Consider the following 15,976-nt stretch of genomic DNA (forward strand, 5'->3'; position numbering starts at 1 on the left):
TTCTGTGGACAATAGCTGCAATTTATTATTATTATTGTTGCTAGCCTCCCCAATGCTCTCCATTTATGATTCGAGTAATCTTGTCTCTTTTGATGAATATACCTTTTGTTTTTCATTAAGATGTCAATGCATTAGACAAAAGGCCTGCTGAATACGACAAAATCCATGGTCACCTGACAGAGGAAAACAGAACTTTATACTTGTAAGCTAAAACGCAATTGTCCCTGCAGGATGGAAATGTATGAACCCACAAGCACACATACACATACACACGCATACCCACACAAAAATTGTTCTTGACAGTCCCGGAGATGACACTGGGAATCTTTTAGCCAGGTTGAAGTGGAATATGTCAGGTCTGAAAGTCTAGACCACATATAGCTGAAATCTGCCACCTCCCACTCCTTCTTTGTGTGTGATTTTGCTAAAACTCTACACTGATCTGAAAAGAGTAAGAATCTCTCTCCTTCAAATAATCTCAGGCCCCTTCACCCAGTTGGAGATCCTGAGCTACACATGGTGTTCCTCCAGGTGTTATTTATTCCTAAAGTGTCTGCCCCAATGCCTAAGCAGCTACTTTTCAAAACCTTCCCACCTTCTTTGGGGTGGGGAGAGGTGGGGCCAGTCAGTAAGGGTATGAGGCAGACCTGTCTGAGCAAACCAGACCCAACATTGGGTGTTTAGGGAATCATTTCAATAGGTTCTTAAGAAGTCAATCCAATAGGGACTTCCCTGGCAGTGCAGTGGTTAAGATTCTGCCCTTCCAATACAGGGGGCGTGGGTTTGATCTCTGATCAGGGAACTGAGATTCCGTATTCTGTGCAGTGCAGTCAAAATAAAAACAGTCAGTCCACTGAGATATGTGAATTTTTTTTTCTATCAATCTAGTATCATGGGCCAGTGACACTATCTCAGAGAGTTGTCAAAACTAATAAATTTTCACAATAATATCCCTGATGGTGAAGGGGAAATGAGCTTTTCCCAGGGCTCAGGGATGAATAACTGAAAATAATTTAAAAATAATCATTTAAAAAACACTTAAAATTGGAAGAAAAGATAGATGTAAATCAAACTCCTCCCACTCTCAACCTAGGAAAAATGTTAAGTTTATGTGTCCCAGAAAGGAAGCTTTCAAAAGAAAAGCTCATATTTTAAAATATATGCAAAGTATTAATTTTAAGGCAATTAGGAAAAGCTTTTTTCTATTTGTCAGAAATCAAAGGTATGTGCATTCTGAATAAAAATTTTGCTACTAAGCTCTAAATAGCCTTGAAGTATTAAGTATGCTGTCCAATTATATAACACTTTGAAATCTAATTGATCCTAAGGAAAAATGTAAAAGTGGAAAACTGGATTTCTAAAAGAAGCTATTTTCCCCCTATGTTACCTCCATTCCTCTAAGTATTTTCATTCAAGAAAAGCAAATATTTTAAAACGAAGAGCAAAACTAGAAATTGCATCCACTGTCACATTCTAGCTTTCTTTCTGTTCATTCATTCATTCATCCACTCATTCCACAAGGGTTCATAGAGCTTCCTTTTTGACTAGGCACTATAGTAGGAAATAAAACATGAGTGAGTTACACAGAGCCCCCACTCAGAGCTGCTCATCTGTTAGTGAGAGTGGCACACAGGTAAACAAATAATTATGTTCTATTTGGGAAGGTCATGTACACATTTGTATATTCAAAATGGATAACCAACAAGGACCTGCTGTATAGTACATGGAACTCTACTCAATGATATATGCCAGCCTGGATGGGAGTGGGGTTTAGGGGAAGAACGGCTTCATGTATATGTATTGCTGAGTCCCTTTGCTGTTCTCCTGAAACTACCACAACATTGTTAACTGGCTATACCCCAACACAATATAAAAAGTTTAAAGTTTGAAAAAAAAATAATTATGCTGTATGTGCTACATAAATCCACAGCATTATTGAAGCTCAAAATGCTAAGTATCCAACCCGGTGGGACTTAAAACAGTCTTTACAGAGGAGGTGACATTTTAACCTGACTCTTAAAATACAAGTTAAGAGTTGGCCAGGTGGCAGGATGGGAGCTTCATGTATATTTCAGAGAGGATGAAACATCTGATATGATTAAAGCAGAGTATGCCTGGGATGGATGGAGAAGGTGGTGGGGAGGAAGCAAAGTGGAAGTCAGACTTTCAGGGACTCATATAGCATGCTGAGGTCTTCAGACTCTACCACACATGTAACAGAAAGTCACCAAGGACTCTTAACAAGAAAAGAGCTCACTTTTTAAGAAGATGTTGAATTTTGTTTGCTTGTGTTATTTTTGGCTGCACTGGGTCTTTGTTGCTGTGTGCATGCTTTCTCTAGTTGCAGTGAGCAGGGGCTACTCTCTAGTTGTGATGGTGGGGGTGGGGGTGGGATACTGATTCAATCCCCGGTCAGGGAACCAAGATCCCACATGCCATGTGGCCAAAAAATTAAAGTCAGGTGTTGTCACACAGGAAAGAGAGAAGGTTCAGTGAGAATCAGTATTTTACATGGCTGCACTCAACATCCCCCTGACCCAGGCCAAGCCCAGCTTCTGTGCAAGCTGGATCCCATATCCAGTTGTCAAAGGAAGTTGCATCTTCCCTTTTTTGTAATCACTATCCCACACACCCTTATTTATCTGCTGTTAGCCAATCATTCACAATCATTTCATCATTCAACAAGTATTTTTTGAGCCCTTCTAAAATTTCAGGCATTGGTGTAGGGGTTGGCGATTAGTAACAGATCAGAAGGACAGTGTCTGCACCCTGGCAAAGCTTATAATCTAGAAGGGCTGACAGATCTGTTTATTTATATTTTATTTGGCTGTGCTGGGTCTTAGTTATGGTACTCAGGATCATCAATCTTCATTGTGGCATGCGTGATCATTAGTTGCAGCATGTGGGATCTAGTTCCCCGACCAGGGATCAAACCCAGGCCCTTGGCATTGGGAGCAGAGTCTTAGCCACTGGACCACCAAGGAAGTCTCCTGACAGATCTGGCTAAACATAAGCAATTGCAGTGACGTGTAATGAGTAAGATTGTTGGGAAGCAATGGGGGCTTCCCCGAGGAAGTGATGGTTAACTTGTGACCTGAAGGATGAGTAAGCTTTAGCCAAAGTGCATGTTTTGAAAGTAGGAGGAGGAAGAGGCAGGCAGAGCCCAGCAAATGGGAAACAGCCGAAGGCAGGAGGAAGCACAGTACCTGAGAGAAAGTGAAAGGCAGCTCCAAGTCTGGAGTGGGCAACGAGCTGGAGAGACGGGAAGGCCTCAAACCTCGCCACACACGTGCTCGACCGCTCCGTGCGGCCCGCGGGCACGGAGGAACACGCATGCGCGAGGAGGTCGGAAGGAAGATTAGCGCTTCCGGTTACCATATTCATCCTGTGCCTAGGCAGGAACTCTTGACGTACTTTTGTTACTCATCTATCTTCTTAGAATTGGAAAAGGGGAGGGCAGAGAAGGACCCTAGGAACCATTCAGAACAGCTTTTCTCAAGGCGTGTCATGTGGACTGACTAGGAATTCCTGAAGGTGGGGACAGAAACCTGCCTTTTAAAACAAGCATCAGGGGATTCTTCAGCAGTCTCACGATGGAAAACCACCTGTTCCCATTTCGAGGATATTGAGAACTGAAGAAAAGCAGCAATGTGTCCAAAATGGTATCGTTTCTTTACTGACTTTATTGTATTGGAATATCATCGCTTTGTGAAGTTGTGTTGGTTTCTGCTGTCAGCGAAATAAATCAGCTGTGAGTATGCATGTAGCTCCCGCCTCTTGAGTCTCTTCCTCTCCCACATCAGCGGCACTGACATTTTGGACTGAGTAGCCCTTGTTGTTGGGGGCTGTCCTGTGCACCGTGGGACGTTTAGGAGTGTCCCCAACCATTTCCAGACATGGCCAAATATTCCCTGGAGGACAAAGGCACCCCTGATTGAGAACCACTGTGTAAAGCCACACCAATAACCAGAAGCAAAGGCACCACAGCATTCGGGAGTCCTAATTCACAGCTCAGCGATGCCACCCTCCACCACCCCCAAATCTGCTGAATCCTCTTTGGCTGTGGGAGGCTGGGGTAGAGGCAGGGGTGGACGGGTGCGGTGGGTTAGAACAGAACTCAAGGCTGGCGGGGTTTCAGCAGTGTTTGTTTGTTTGTTTCGGGAACTTGAGACATCACTCCTGGCTTTTTCCATGACTTATTGTGCAGTTAGTCATCCCTATTTCTGCTTCTCCACCTGTTTCAACCTTGATCTTCCAGGAGAACTGGCAAGATTCAGCTTGGCACCATCTTGGAAACCCACACAGAAAGGTGACATCCAAAAAACTTTTTAAAGTGAGACTGATTTCAAAGTGGGCCTGTGTAAGAACCAAGAGTGTTGTGTTCTAAATTTAGCCAGCAAGAGGAGTGTGGTGGGGAGTGAGGTAAAAGGAATCAGGAAATGCAGCGGCCGGCTCCAGCTCTTTCCAAACTACCTTTGTGGCAAATCACTTGGGCTTTCTGGTCTGGGAGCAGTTTCTCATCAGATGAAGGGATTAAAATATACTGGCTTGGACTCACACAGCATTTCCTACCCAGGAAGACCTACCACTGGTCATCAAAAACCCAGCTCTCCCTTTCCTCCAAAATCCAGCTCTGTCATGACTCCTCAGTTTTCTTCAGTGATAGTGATGGTGTGGTTATACCAGAGAAGGTCCTTGTTTTCAAGAGATGCATGCTGATTATTCAGGAATGTTATCTGCAACTTACTCTCAAATGCTTCTGAAAAAATACATAATATGTATATTATATGTATGTATATATAGAGAAAGCAAACACCAAAGCAAGACTAAATGTTGAATCTCACTGAAGGGTATACAGCTATTCATTTTATAATTCTTTCCCTTTTTCTGCCTGTTTTAAAGTTTTCAAGATCAAATTTTGGAGTGAAAAACAACTCTAATTCTATCTCCTCCACAAAGCCTTTCCTGAATTAGCTGAAATAATTCCTCTGAATTCCCATATCACTTATGTACTCAGTGTTTATCACTTTCTACCTTGCATTATAGTTATTTAAGTACTCACATAGTGGGTCATAAAACTGCTAACACAACACTCAGCTATGCAGAGAACATTTGTTCTAAAACTGTTCTTTATTTAGTCTACAACATCTCTGTCCTTCCTCATGAGATCTTATGCTACTGCAAGCAGTGGAAAAAAATCAAAGTACATTTTAGTCCAATCTTGTTATCTCAGATTGATCATAGAATTGAAACAGTTGCTTTAGGTAACCCAGGAACATTTGGATAAAGGCCAGACCTTAGATCTCCCGACTCCTCTTCTTTTTTTCCCCAGGATGGCATTTGGGTGCAGGAGAGAAACTAACTGTGTTTGGGAGAAGTCACAGGAAGGAGTCCCAAAGATCAGCTTACAAAACTGGCTTGTGACAATATACCTGTTATGCAGACATTAACTCTACACCTGGCAGTAAACTTGAGGGATGTTTCAGTGTTTCGAGAATCAGTAGGAGTAAGGTTTTTCTCTGTGTGCCCAGCAGACCCGGCTCATGCTTTATACTTACAGGTTCTCCATAAATATTGGCCTCCACACTCCCTCTGGTCTGTTGCCTCCACCTCCACAGTAGCCTCTGTTATCATCACTAGCCGAAACATCACAAAGGTAAAAACAACAATTTGATGTGAATAATAACTAATGTACTGAGTGCCTGATAAGGGCCAGGCACCAGGCCAAGCTTCTTACAAGTAATACTTCATTAAATCTTCACAACATTCAGATGAGTTAGTACTCTAATTATCTTAAAATAGGGACAATGATCGGTCTCTTCATTGCCTGATGACTAAATTAGCCTTTCTTCGAACTCTCTGCAGGATTCATTCCTACTGACTATCATGTTACATTTGAAATTCCCATTTTCTGTGATCTCTTGATTTACCCACCCAACCACCTCTCCTCCAGCTGTATCACTTTCCTTTTTGTCTTCGATAAATGCTGTAGGTTTTCTGACCCACCTACCTTTTAAAATCACCTTTTGCTTTTCCTCCAGTCTCTTTTGTAGTAGTCATGTATGGATGTAAGAGTTGGGCTATAAAGAAAGCTGAGGGCAGAAGAATTGATGTTTTTGAACTGTGGTGTTGGAGGAGACTCTTGAGAGTCCCTTGGACTGCAAGGAGATCCAGATAGTCCATCCTAAAGCAGATCAGTCCTGGGTGTTCACTGGAAGGACTGATGTTGAAGCTGAAACTCCAATACTTTGGCCACCTGCTACAAAGAGCTGACTTGTTTGAAAAGACCTCGATGCTGGGAAAGATTGAGGGCAGGAGGAGAAGGGGACAACAGAGGATGAGATGGTTGGATGGCATCACTGACTCAATGGACACGGGTTTGGGTAGACTCTGGGAGTTGGTGATTGACAGGGAAGCCTGGTGTGTTGCAGTTCATGGGGTCACAAAGAGTCAGAGTCGGACACGACTGAGCAACTGAACTGAACTGAACTGAACCAGTCTCTTTAGGGCTTCCCTGGTAGCTCAGTTGGTAAAGAATCCGCCTGCAATGCAGAAGGCTCTGGTTTGATTCCTGGGTTGGGAAGATCCCCTGGAGAAGGGAAAGGCTACCCACTCCAGTATTCTGGCCTGTGGAATTCCATGGACTGTATAGTCCATGGGGTCACAAAGAGTCAGACATGACTGAGCAACTTTCACTTCACTGCCCCTCCAAAATCCATCATGAAGGATCCACTTTCATTCAATCATTCAATACATTTTAAAGGAGCATCCACTTTGTGCTCAAACCTGTTGTACTCAGCCCTAGAGAAGCAATGCTAAGGAAAAGAAAGACAGGCACAACTTCTACCATTGTGGGATCTGCACTCCTGTGACTGTCCAGGCTTCACTCTTAAACAGTTCTTCAAGCAAGAAATACTCTCTCTTGCACCTCCTTTCAAATCTGCATTGTATCTATACCACCCACTGAATACTCATCCAATAGGGCTTTGTAGAGTGAATCATCCTATTCAGGGATTCGTTTGAGGGCAACAATAATGACATTAGTAGCTTTCACTGGCTGAAGGTCCTCTATGCCAGGCACTCAGTCTACTTACACTGTGTCTAGTTTTCTCGCTGACGCTGCCAGAAAGGGATGACTTTCCTCTCTTGAGCAACGAAGCACTTGAGACACAGAGTTGATAAGTAAACTGCTCAAGGGTTCATAGGTAGTAAATGACTTTATCAGCGTGAGAAGCCAGGTTCTCTAGCTCAGGTGGCTCTCTCCACAACACAGCGTGCTGTCTGAACATCTTCGTTGCACCATGCGTAGAGGTAGAGAGATGTCAGTAAAGAGCAAGGCAAGGTAATGGCAAGGAAAGAAGATGATTTTGGAACTAAACAGATTTGTGTTCAATTTCGAGCCATACCACTTACTGATTGTATGACGTTGGGCAGATTCCTGAACCTCTTTGTACTTTGATGTCCTTGTTTTAAAATCACCATTGAAATAAATAAATAAATAAAGCCATTGACTGCACAGAGCTGCTACCAGGATTAAATGAATGCTAAATACCTAGCTAATCACCAGGTGTGTCATTGGCTCCTTCTCTCCTCCCTCTTTGTTAATGCAGATCCTTTAAAAGTTTGCCAGCCACCTTATTGTTGCTGATGTAAGTTCCTAAGGACATCTACAGAAGGGCCTTTCAGGGACCTGCAAGTGTATTAAAGAGGCAGATACCAGGCACTGAGAGATAAAGGCAGTGCAGTGAAGAAGAGATGGAAAACCAATCCAGAAACCAGGCAACGGGAGGCAGTGTGGTTCCTTTTGTTAGGAGAGCTTTTCCAAAGCAGAGGCCTGGAAGCCTTTGCATGTCAAAAGCATTTTAAATGCTTTCCTCAGGTGCACACATATGGAATTGCTTCTGTGGCAAAGAAAGCATGGTCTTATCAAAATGGAATTGATTTTTTCAAAAGGAATCTCAAGACTTTGTTAATGGAATGTTGCAAACAGTATCAAAAGCCCACTCTTTTCTCTACAAGCCGGCTAGCACTCTAGGACATAGCATAGCTAATCAGCTAAACTTTTCATGCTTATTAAATTTTTACTGAGCACTCTGAGAGATCTCATACATCAACCACTTCATTAATCCTTTAAAAAAAAAAAAAGCCCTATGAGGAGATTATTATTTTGTATGTTGCAAGTGAACTATCGGAACCTCAGAGGGGTTAAATGTCTTGAACAAAATCACATAGCTAGAAATTGTTGGTGAGATTTGAGCTGATTTGGTCATTTAGTCAATAAATATTTACTGAATGACTACCAATGCCAGGTCTATGTTTCGAAAGCTAATGTTCTTTTCACTAATTCTTCCTAGTAAAATAAATGATATAATAGTGTTCTTATCATTAATTATGTTTTCTCCAAAAGAGAAGCAGTTTGGCTTCATGGCTCAGGAAAAATAATCAGGCTGATCATCTTGGCCAGGCAAGTATCTACATGCCTCAACATTACTGCACGTGTGCCCTTTCCAAAGCTGGATGCTTAAAAGGAATGGTCTTCTACAGTCAGAAGTGCCTTTCTCAGACAGGTATATGGAAGTGTCTGCATTTAATGGTTTATAAAGCCTTGGGAGGATGGTACATTTTAGAATGTTTACCTATTTCAAAGTTGAAAAGGAGCTAAGATAATGGACTTCTCTGGTGGTCATGTGGTTAAGAATCTGCCTGCTAGTTCAGGAGACACGGGTTTGATCCCTGGTCTGGGAAGATCCCACGTACTTTGGAGCAACTAAGCTCATGCAGCACAACTACTGAGGCCCGAGCGCCATAGAGCCCTTGCTTCGCAGCAAGAAAAGCTACAGCCATGAGAAGCCCTCAAATCGCAGCAAAGAGTATCCCCAGCTCAGCACTGAAGCTGAAGCATTGAAGACCCAATTCACCATAAATAAATAAAGAAGCAAAGATTAGTATATGCAACTCACTAAAAGATGGAACATCCAGTTGTCCTCGTGCCTTGCATTTATAAAGGGCACCACTCTTTTCAGTGTATGAATGATAACAGAAACAGTGTCATTTTAGCCTCATATCAATCTTCTGTGAGATCCCCAAGGTGATGGTTGTTGTATCCATTCCTGAGGAAACGGAAGTTCAGGTTGTGAAGGTCACAGGTGTTTTAGAAATGCTCAAGTTCACATCACTATTTAAAGGCCGAACCAGGATGTGAACTCAGGTTCTGTTCACTGTTTCTGGTATGCAGTCTGCATGAGGCAGGATGAGCGAGGTTACACTGCAGTAACAAATGGCCTTCAGATCTCAGGGGCTCACAGTAATATAGCTCGATTTCTTGCTCATGTCCCATGTCACCTGTGGCTTTGGTTGACTTTTTGTTTATAGGTGAATCCAGGTGACAGAGCAGCCTCTACCTGGAACACAGGCAGTTATGGGGCAGACTGAAAAGCAAGAGTGATGGACCTCACACTAGCTCTGAAAACCTCTGATAGAAAGTGGCTGTCAGTTTCCGTTCATTGGCCAAATCAAGTCACATGAGCTTACCCCATATAATAGAGCAGAGATGTTTTCTCTTTCCACTGGGTGGGGGCCCAAACAGGAGTAAAATGTTTCAATTTATGTTAGGGCAGTGATAGATAAAGTCATTTTATCCATCATCTCCATGTACCATGAAGGTATTCACTAATCAATGTGGTACCGATTAAGAAACATTTCAGAAGGCTCAGCCAAGCAGTCATCTTATACAATGTAAAAATAAAATAACTAAATAAATTTAATATTAAAAAAAAAGTTCTAAAATATGCCTATTGTGCATGAAACCCCCTGCATTTTCAAATAAAGCAACTTTAGCTCTGGGAATAAACTTCCCATTGCTGGCAGAAAAACTGGATGCTAACACTGATGTGATCCTGTGAATGGTCATCAGAGTGTCATATTTGAATGTGCAATGAATAAACATTGCAGAAACCCCCTTTGCCATGTGACTTCAAAACAGATACCAGTCAGTAGGGAACTACTGTTGTGCTGAGTAGGGGAAAAAAAAAAGTGCTCATACACTCTCCCTCCATGGAGCAAAAATCCCCTGCCAAAAATCACCTCCCAAAAAAACGCCAGGCACAAGTGGATTCTCACATGTGTCTGAGCACACAACCCCACCCCCTGGAAAGTCCTCCTGGCAGAGCCATTTAAACAAAGTTCAGAGGAAGACAGAAGTAGGACATGAAACAGAGTCCAGGCATTCACAGAGTCTTGCCTTCCCTTGAATCAACTGGCAGCTTTAAAAAAAAAGCAAAGAAAAGAATCATTTAGCAAGAGTTTAAAGTAGGCAATTCCTAAGGTTGTCTGGCTTATAATGTCCCTGACAATTCTAACACCCTATGATTCTGCACATTTCTGGGATGAGAAGAAGCAAATCTATTTTCTCATTTAAGTACAAAAAAGAAAGAGGAAAAGGACTGCTTTATGTAATAAAATTGAACAAGGAACAACACTGAAAAAGCATGTTCTAGAAACTATAAAGTTGTCTTGGGTTAGGCAATCTGCATACAAAATTCCGTTCCTTAAAATTGCTTTGGCGTTGAGTCCAGACTTGATTTGTACAAGTGACACTTCTCTAATACTTCTTTGAGAGAGGCAAGGGGAAGGAGGAATGCCCTGACTTAGAACTTTACCTTAGATTTTTTATAAAGGTCACCGAAGGGAAAACTCATAAAGAATTATTGCCCTTTAGTCACTTTCAAGTATGAGACACATTGTCCTTGGATAGAGGAGAACTGTTATAGCGTGTTACATTTTAGGTTAAACAATTAAATTGCTATGTCTTTTCTTTCCCCTATGACTTTATATAGAATTCATGTTAAAGTAAACCTAGGTTATTAGGAAATATTTCTAAGTACATCTGTGCTTTTCTGAAATGCTTCGATGTAGCTCTTTGATTTTACTAGCAAAACTGTCGCCAGCAAATCTCCAAAATAAATATCCACATTTTAATGTAACTGTAAGTAAAATGGGGTTTCGGGTACCAAAACGCCAAAACAGGCTATGTGATGAAAGGTGTTAAGGGGGAAAACGATATATCAACTATTTCTTCTCTAACAACCAATCTGAGAGTCTGTTGCTTCTCTAGCTGCTTTCTATAGGAAGAATAAGAAGACAGAAGTTGTGTCGACTGTTTTGAGTCTAACTGGACATGAACAAACTCATTTAATGGCTAATAGAAGTAAGTAGTACAAGAATGACATCCATGAAAAAAGATAGTGGCTCATTTTGAGAAGCGAGTATGAATTATAGTGTCACAGGATCAAAAGATTTAAAAGGAAATGTTGGGGTTCTGGGGGCTTAAACATAGCGTTCTTCCTTTTCAAACTAATTCAAATTTCTCTTCAAATCCTTAATCAAATGTTTTATGGGGCCTATAGGTAGTAGTAGAATTCAGTGAAACTATACAGAGAATAAAAAAATTTTTGTATACATATGCATACCAATATGTGTATACATATACACACATACATTTGGGGATATATTATATATGGATATATGGGCTTCTCAGGAGGTACAGTGGTAAAGAATCCATCTGCCAATGCAGGAGATGCAAGAGATACGGGTTCCATCCCTGGGTCAGGAGCATTCCCTGGAGTAAGAAATGGTACCCCACTCCAGTATTCTTGCCTAGAATATCCCATGGACAGAGGACACCACTGAGCACACACACCCACAAGCACATGGATATTTATCTGTTCATATACCTATATGGAGATACACACACCATACATACTTATACATAAATGGACATAAATATATATATATGTACACATATACATATGGTACATATACACACATACATAATGATTTTCCTCGATTTATGGTGGGATTACATCCTGATAAACCCATCATAAATTGAAAATGCCATAAAAGTCAGAGATGCATTTAATACACTTAATCTACCAAGCATCACAGCTTAGCCTAACCAACCTTCAACGTGCTCAGAACACTTCCACTAGCCTTCAGTTAGCAAAGTCGTCTAACACAAAGCCTGTTTTGTAATAAGGTGTTGGATATCTCACGTGATGTATTGAATACTGAACTGAAAGTGAAAAACAGAATGGCTGTGTGGGTCCAGAATGGCTGTAAGTGCATCGATTGTTCACAGCTGTGTTTGCAGGGCTGACTGGGCGCTGCTGTCGCTGCCCTGCATCTTGAGGAAATATCAGACCACATATCACTAACCCAGGAAAAGATCAAAACTCGAAGTACAGATTCTATTGAATGCATATCACTTTTGTACCATCATAAAATCAAACTCTTATAAGTCAGGACCATTTGTATATGAATATATATACGTGCACATATATCCATATATGGATTTAACTGGTTATGGCACAGTTATTCAACTGCATTTAAAAACAACTGAACCCCAGTCTTAAATCAGCTCCAAAAAATAAATGACCAAATTAAAGACAATGGTACAAAAAAATACTTTCAAGAAAATCTAACACATTGTATGTGCTTATATGTACAAACCACCAGTGAAAGCCAACTTTCTTGACTGATGCATTTCTTGATCTAATACAGAAACTATAAAGAAAAGATCAGGAAAGTCCTTTGGGGAAGGAAATAGCAACCCACTCCAGTATTCTTGCCTGGAAAATCCCACTGATAGCCCATGGGGTCATAAAAGAGTCGGACACAGCTTAGCGACATAACAAAAAATTTGATCATATAAGGATTTAAAATCTTTTTTGGACAAAAGAAAGTTTCTCTTACCAGATAAATAGACAAAGGATAGGTCTGGAAATATTTGTATCACAGATGACAACAGTTTTCGTTTTGTTTTTACAAATTGACAAAAGTAGGCAAACTCATAGGAAAATGAATAAAGAAATAAGAGGAATAAACCCACATAGAAAACGAAAACATGCTCACATTAAATCAGTCAGGGAAATGCAAATTAAAATAACAACAATGTATATTTATATGCATCAGACTGGCAAAAAAAATAATAATCAATAGCCTCTACTGGTGATGGTTATATGGAAAAATTGCTGCTTATACATCGCTGTGAGAAATTTAGCTGTTAAAACTTTTTGACAAACCATTTAGCAGCATATATAAAAAATTAAACACATACCTATATGTGCCATTCAACACTGCAATCTCCTCTTGACAGCTCCAAGATCATCAGAGCACAGGGGCGAATATAAGAGGATGCTTATACTATTCATAGCAAGAAAAGGAGAGGGAGACAGGGATCCCAGTAAATGTTCAGCAGTGAGAACATCTAAATAGATTACAGCTCATCCATACCATGAGTTATTACGTAGCCAGTCCAAAAAAAAAGAGTTACAACTGAACAGTCACTTTGGAGGGATTTCTATACATACATCATAAATGAGAAAAATAATAACAGGGTGGTCCAGTGGCTAAGAATCTGCACTCTCAATGCAGGGGGGCTGGGTTCAATCTCTGGTCAGGGATCTAGATCCCACATGCCACAAAAAAGATCAAAGATCCTGTGTGCCACAACTAGGACTCAGAGCAGCCAAAGAAATATTAAAAAAATAGCAAAAGAAAGAAAATGTGCATTATTCAGTGGTCATAAAATGAAAAATAGACAGATCACCCCCATAAACATGTGTAAGTATAATATGTATATATGTGATCATATGAGTGAGGGGGAAAATGTGGAAGCATGTATCAGGTCACTAACAATAGTTACATGCCAGAGGGGATGCAAAGGAGAAAAGAGAGGGAAGATAAGACTAAACATCAAGAATAAAACAAAACTAACTGTACTCAATGTTTGGTAATAGCCTTTAAAGGAAAACAATTTGAAAAAGCATATAATGATTCAGATATATATATATATATATATATATATATATATATATAAAACTGAGTCAATTTATTATAGACCTGAAATCTACACAACTTGTGAATCAACTGTATTTCAATAAAAAAAGAAAGGAACAAGACTTCTCTAAGAAACAGATAAATATACGTGTGAAATAATGGATGTATTTATGCAAAATTATATAACGTGTGCACATGAAAAATTATAAACAGAAAAAAAAAAGTATTTCAAAAGCAAGCTCAAACATGATAATATAAAAACTAATACTTACTGAGCCCTCACTATTGACAGGCAGTGTCCTAAGCATGTATTGACTTATTAATCCTCACAGCAACCCTACAGTGAAGATATTAATATCTTTATTTTCTACAAGAGAGGAGTCCCACTTAAACCTCTATAACTTGAGAGCTGAACAGTTGAAAAATTCAAATGAAATCATCCATCTCATTTGCTTTTTTAGTGATGGCGGTTTGTTTTCTTTAGTGTCTGCATCTAAAAGGTGGAATTCAACAGTTACCATCAATAAAGCTATAATTGCCCAACAAGTCAAGGTTGGTGTGAGTCATCTAAATCAAGGGCAATGGCCTTCATCATTAGCCTCTTCCGTCACTTATTTGTTCAACAAGGAACCCTTGAGAAATTGTTGGACGGCGGTGGCCATGACAGCCTCTGAGTGTTTGATACCTTGGGGTGACTATCAATTCACATCACCTGGAGCACTTTGACCTCCCATTCTGAAACTGGGTGGGAAAATGATGTGGCCTTACTTTGACACTGTTGGACAAAATTCTGATCATTCCTGAGAAAAGGACAGCTTCCAGTGACATGGCCATGCTACCAACTGCTCAGTGGAACTAAACAGTGAAACTGAACAAGGTCGGGGACACAGGCTTCACCCGGCAGCTCACCGCAGGCACTTAAAATTTCTTCACTGGTGTTTCAGAGAGAAGTTAGGGACCCTCAGTTCTTCTATTTTTGTATCTAACTTAAGCATTCTTTGCCCTCTGGTCTTGATGCAGCAGTGCCAAGCACCAGAGCCTGGACAACAAAGTGCTTGATGCTCAAACACACTCCTCCTCCGCCCCCTCTATTTGTCCCCATTCTCTTCCAAAGCCCACCATACGCGATCCCTTACTAAGGTCACAGCATCACAGTGACTGGGGTTCAGATAAGGCTGCAGAAAGTCACGAATCAATTTTATTTATCGAGTAAGTAAACACCACTGAGAAAACCTAGAGCTGGTCCACTCTTCTGAATATGGATCTGAAATGAGGTCCTGAGCCCATAAATACACAAATGGAGAAAGTGCTTCCGTGTCTCGCGACTCCATCTGTCCAAGAGCCAGGACGTTCACTCAAGCGTATGTGTTTTCACAGGCCCCTGGCTTTCTCCTCTCCTCCTTCTTTTGGCTGCTTCTCACACCGTTTCTGGCAAGGAACACACTGGAGAGGCCTGGATAAGTTTCCATCCAGTCACTCCCCTTGGTTAATTATTAACAGCTCTGGCGAAAGTTGCTGGTGGAGCTGCTAGAAACAACTATTTGGAAAGAGCGTTTTTCATTTAACCGTAGAGCTCATTCTTTTGGGGATTTCCAAAATCATGTGCTTCTTAGCTGAGGTAACACAGGCAAAGGTAAAACATCCAGCTAAGAAATGATGTCAAGTCCCTCTTCTGGGACTAATTAGCTGAGTAATCCTGGTCTAAGGAGGAAAGGTAACTCACAAGGTGACACATTAGAAATGCAGACAGTGCCTCTCTCATTAAAGCCCCATAACAACCCATCACCTACAGTGTTCACCTATTAGTATATCCATTTACAAAGTTAGAGACATCCACCCAAGGTCCTGAAACTTTGCGTTAAAGCATACAGCCCATGCATTTAATTTATCCAAGTGTCAGTTTCCTCACCTAAGAAGGCAAGATAGTTGAACTGGTTGCTCTAATAATAAAGTCCTTCTAACTCTGTAAGCCCAGCAGGCAACGGACAATTTCTCTCTTAAAATTTCCACACACCTTCTCCCCTCTCAGCCTTAATTTCCTAGTAAGTTTTGTGGGCAAGTTAACAAAATGGTATTCCAAGCATAAGGATGCTAAAGCGGCCATTCACCCATTAGTGGTCAATAGATCTCGGCCCCCTTT

At 40.9% G+C, this 15,976-nt stretch overlaps 2 long non-coding RNA genes across 3 annotated transcripts in view; both read right to left on the minus strand.

The window, feature by feature from the left end:
- The window catches only part of LOC139030909 (uncharacterized), a 76,550-nt gene that overhangs the window by 49,044 nt on the left and 11,530 nt on the right, over positions 1–15,976 (minus strand). The gene's annotated exons all lie outside the window — the stretch shown is intronic.
- On the minus strand, positions 3,664–11,566 carry LOC139030806 (uncharacterized). 2 transcript variants are annotated; one of them, XR_011483194.1, is made up of 3 exons: positions 6,011–11,566; positions 5,559–5,636; positions 3,664–4,759 (listed from the first exon to the last, which is right to left on the minus strand). It is a non-coding gene; the product is annotated as an uncharacterized lncRNA (long non-coding RNA). The 2 variants fall into 2 exon arrangements; XR_011483193.1 differs by having other exon boundaries at positions 3,664–5,636.

The sequence above is a fragment of the Odocoileus virginianus genome, chromosome 24 (assembly GCF_023699985.2).
Source record: "Odocoileus virginianus isolate 20LAN1187 ecotype Illinois chromosome 24, Ovbor_1.2, whole genome shotgun sequence".
NCBI lineage: Eukaryota > Metazoa > Chordata > Mammalia > Artiodactyla > Cervidae > Odocoileus > Odocoileus virginianus.